Source organism: Tupaia chinensis, unplaced genomic scaffold (genome assembly GCF_000334495.1).
Source record: "Tupaia chinensis unplaced genomic scaffold, TupChi_1.0 Scaffold149973_1, whole genome shotgun sequence".
Classification (NCBI taxonomy): Eukaryota; Metazoa; Chordata; class Mammalia; order Scandentia; family Tupaiidae; genus Tupaia; species Tupaia belangeri.
The window spans coordinates 93,577-98,341 of NW_006209815.1; positions in this window are offsets into that span (position 1 = coordinate 93,577).

Below are 4,765 nucleotides of genomic sequence, written 5' to 3' on the forward strand. Positions count from 1 at the left end.
CCTTCTCCCAGAATCTTCCCACACTAGAATCTAAACTGTCATGACACCTGCTGACCCCCACTGTAATTTTTTGAGATGATATTGGGTTGTAAGAGTCACAATGTATTTAGACATACTGCTTATTTTTCTAAAAAAAAAGAAATTGAAATGCAGACATATTTATTAATTTCCATAATCTAGGTGGCTGCTTTCCTACTACATAACAATAGAAGTGAGTATGTCCAACAGAAACTGCATAATGTAAAGGCAAAAAATATTACCAGCCTCTCAAAAAAAAAGAGGTTATGCTTTCAAATGTATATAAATGGATACCTCAAAACAAACATTCCATTTTTCTATCATATAATTATAATACCAATTCCTCAAACAATGGTTATACTGGATCAATCAAATTCCATTCAAGATTTAAATGTTTTAAAACAGTTTTCAGGGACCTGCAGTTGTCATAGTAATTTACTGCTGAACTCCAACATGGCCAAATGCAGTTTGAGTCCCAATCATGGTGCTGTGAAACTCATACTGGACAGGCGTGTGTACATGTTCAAGATCCCAGGAAGAGAATGGAGAAAAAGAGACTGCAGCATGACCAACCTCTCTGCTGCTGATTTCTCACTTTTTCTCTCAAGGTGTCTGTCTCTTTCTCTCTCTCTGGCAAGTATACATGACCTAAGGCAAAAACCTCTACAAAAAAATTTAAACCTGTTTTCAACATTTACATAAAACTATTATTTATGATAATATTGATAGAAAAATTAAAATGTACAATAAGAAAAGTAGGTACTCAAAGTGACATGCAATATACAAGAAAAAAATCAATAGAAATTAGGATAGAGATAGAAGAATAAGATATTTCTTGTTTGCTGAATATTGAAAAAGAAAACTATTCATGTCTATTGTGATGAACAAATATGATAAGCCATGGAAATATAAAGTTTATTATAAGAAAAACAGAGGAAAGTGTAGAGAAGATATCTGGAATAAATTTTCATCATTGATAGCATCATTCAGAACCACAAGATAGACCAAGCAAGATCCTCACCCTACCATCACATGCTCATTCTCAACCTTATTTACCTGTTGTGCATACTGGCACTCTGAAGAGTATTTTATAGAAGAATGTCTCATTTGGTATATCTTGGTATAACCTCGGGGATTTATTAGTGGAAAATTAAACAAAAATCACCATTTCCTTTAACATGACAATCAATTTGTAAAATTAAATTGCTGAGTCTCTGTTGTGTCATCAGATGCCAAGCAGTGTGTCCAGTGCCCAGCTCAAGAGTATCCAAACCATGAAAGAACTCACTGCCTCCCCAAGCCTGTGACATTCCTGGCTTTTGAGGATGCTTTGGGGGCAGTTATGGCCTGCATGACTCTGTGCTTCTTTGTCCTCAGAGCTGTAGTTTTGGGAGTTTTAGTGAAGCACAGAGATATTCCCATTGCCAAGGCCAACAACCAGGCTCTCAGCTTTATTCTGCTCATCTCCCTCCTGCTGTGCTTCCTCTGCTCTTTGCTCTTCATTGGCTATCCTAACACAGCCACCTGTGTCCTCCAGCAAGTCGCATTTGGCCTTGTGTTCACTGTGGCTGTTTCCATAGTGTTGGCCAAAACCATTACTGTGATTCTGGCATTCAAAGCCATGAGGCCTGGAAGAACCATGAGGTGTTTGCTACGATCAGGGGCTTCCAACTCTGTCATTCCCATTTGCTTCCTGTTCCAAATGATTATCTGTGGAATATGGTGGGGAACCTCTCCCCCTTTTGTTGACATAGACTCACATTCTGAGCCCAGAAACCTCAACATAGTGTGCAACAAAGGCTCAGTCACTGCCTTCTACTGTGTCCTGGGCTACCTGGGCTCCTTGGCTCTGGGGAGCTTCACTGTGGCTTTCCTGGCCAGGAACCTGCCTGACACATTCAATGAAGCCAAGTTCCTCACATTCAGCATGCTGGTGTTCTGCAGTGTCTGGGTCACATTTGTCCCTGTCTATCTCAGCACCAAGGGGAAGTTCATGGTGGCTGTGGAAGTCTTCTCCATCTTGGCCTCCAGTGCAGGGCTTCTAGGCTACATCTTTGTGCCCAAGTGCTACAATATTCTGATGAGGCCTGATGAGAACTCCTGGAAAGCTTTAAAATTTTTAAAAACAGATGTTCCAAATAAAATGTAAGGTTTATATCATAAGACTGTATCACAATTTTAGGGTTTTGAATAAGAAAGGTACAGATTTTATACTCTTACATTATAAAGTAAGTGAAAATGACTGACTTATTAAATCACTTTTAAATAAATCATTGTATGTATCTAATCTTTGACAGTTTTTATACTTTCTACTATAATTGGTATCTTTGATTGGTATTTATGTTATGGGTATGAATTAATAGCAATATTTTATTAATTATTTAGTATTGTGTTCTCCTCAAAGCTTTTTACTTTTATATGGTCAGGAATAATGTTTTTACTTTCTTATCTGTTTTATTGATTTGTATCTTCTCTCTCTGTTCCAGGAAGGTCTTGCTTTATTTAACTTTATTTATTATTTTTATGACCATAATTTATTTTAATTTGACCAGAGTCAGGGAGAGTGAGAAAGCAAGCCCTCAGGTCTGGGACTCAAACTGCTGTCCATCATGTGGGAGTCCAGTGCTCTCAACTATCACACCACCTTCTGGCCACTGAAATTCAAAAATTATGCCAAAAACATAGATTGGGGAAAGAACAGTACTTCAATAAATGGTGCTGGATATAGTAGCTATCCCTGTCAGAAAGAACAAATTACAAACTTAAATGTAAGACACAAAACAGGGCAACAGAAGAAAAAATAGGGGAAATGCCTCAGGTAGTGATGTAGGCACAAATTTTTTTTTAAAAAAGACCTGAAAATCAGTAGCAACAAAAGCAAAACAAAACAAAATAAAAACCATGATATTATAGATAACTAAAATGACTCTACCTGGGGAGTAATCAACAGGGTGAACAGACATGCTTCAAGAGAGGGTCAGTATATTTTTAATCTATTCATTCTGGTGAATAATCAATTAATATTCAGAGTATATAAGAAAATCAATAAACCCAAAAGCAAAAAATTATAAAATCCTGATTATAGAATTAAATCAAGACATGAATATACATTTCTAAAGAAGACATACAATAGTTAAGTATATAAAAAAAGTGCTCAATATTACTAATTACCAGCAAAATATAAATCCAAACTACAATGAGGTTTATATTCTTATAAAGTGAAAATGACTGACCTATTAAATCACTTTTAAATGATTTAATAAGTTAGAATGACCATTTTCTTTTTTTTTCCTTTTTTTTGCTGAAAAAGTAGAGTTTTTATTGCATAAAATACTCTAGTCTCACATGCCTTTTTAACAAATCAGGGGACAAGCAGATGGCTTAGCACTTATGTCACTCTATGAGGCAAAAAAATAACAAATGCGAAGAGATAAAACATGACACACTGTAAAGTTAACTTACAGGGGAAGGGTTAGATTTTACATCTCAAGATCTCCCTGAGTGTGCTGGGCATACTTGTACCCACAATGTGGGGCTTGATGAGGCTGGGATTAGCTAATGTGTTGAGACACTTTGGGGAGTGCTTGTTTCTCTATGGGTCTCTCTAGTCCTCTTTTTGTCTCTTTTACTCATGAAAAAAAAAAGAAATTTGAAGTGTCCTATGTTTTCTGGGGAGAGGGTTTGCCATAATGCACGTGTGCTCACCAAAGAGACAGAAATGGGGAGAAGGAAAGTGAGAAACCACCCCGTGGAGGGGGCGGCTAGCCTTACCACCATCCCTTCTCCTCTATTCTCCTCTAAGGACTTTTTGTCAACACACATGCACATTCTCACGCACATGTGGTCAATCTGATTTATAAGTTGATGAGTCCAAAATTCAAGCCATAATTGGTCATACAGGAGTCCAGTGCCTTAACCACAACACCATCTGGTATCCATTTTGAAACAATTTTTAAAAATAATGCTGAGCTACCAGGTTCTGTGTCCCACATGGTAAACTGCATGACTGGATGGCTTAATAAAATGCTATGCACATGTTTGCATGTGCACTGAAATAGTACAAAGAGAAAGTTGGAGAAGGGATTGTGGCTTGCCCATATCCTGTAATGGGTACATTCTCATTCTCTCTCTCTCTGACTCTCTCCAGTGACAAGTGCATGTGCCCTGTAGTAAAAATTAAAAAACAAAAAAACCTAACTATATTTTGAGTCAATAGTTTGGAACAGTACCTGCTATCAAAGACTACCCAGGAAGTTCCCTGTAAGTCCCTTCAGCATGACCACTGTTCCTTCTGCTGTGGCTGTGGAAGAGTGAGACTGCCCCAGAAGATCAGCAAAGGCCTGTGAGGTCAGGGAGGCATGGGTAGATTTCCTGAGTCATGATCCTGCAAGTCTTCCCATCATTGGGTGGATCTCAGAAGTATCTAAGTCTTCTTCTAGAGGCTGGAACATCCTTAGGCAGAAAAATAAGCCCTGGAAGGCACCTCTGGGCTGACCTGTTCTCTTGGATTTGAACATGGCTCTTGAAATATTTCCTTTGTGTCTTTTTCATTTATTTTCTTTTCCTTTTTCACTTTCCCTTTCTTTCTTTTTATTTCTCCTTTCTTTACTCTTTTTTTTAAAATTGTCATTTGGCTTTTACTTATCTTAAGTCTTATATTTTATAAATCTATGCTGATAGCATATCCCTTTTAGTTTAATCCTTCTAATAAGTTGGCAAAAGCACCAGTACCAATAACACATATACT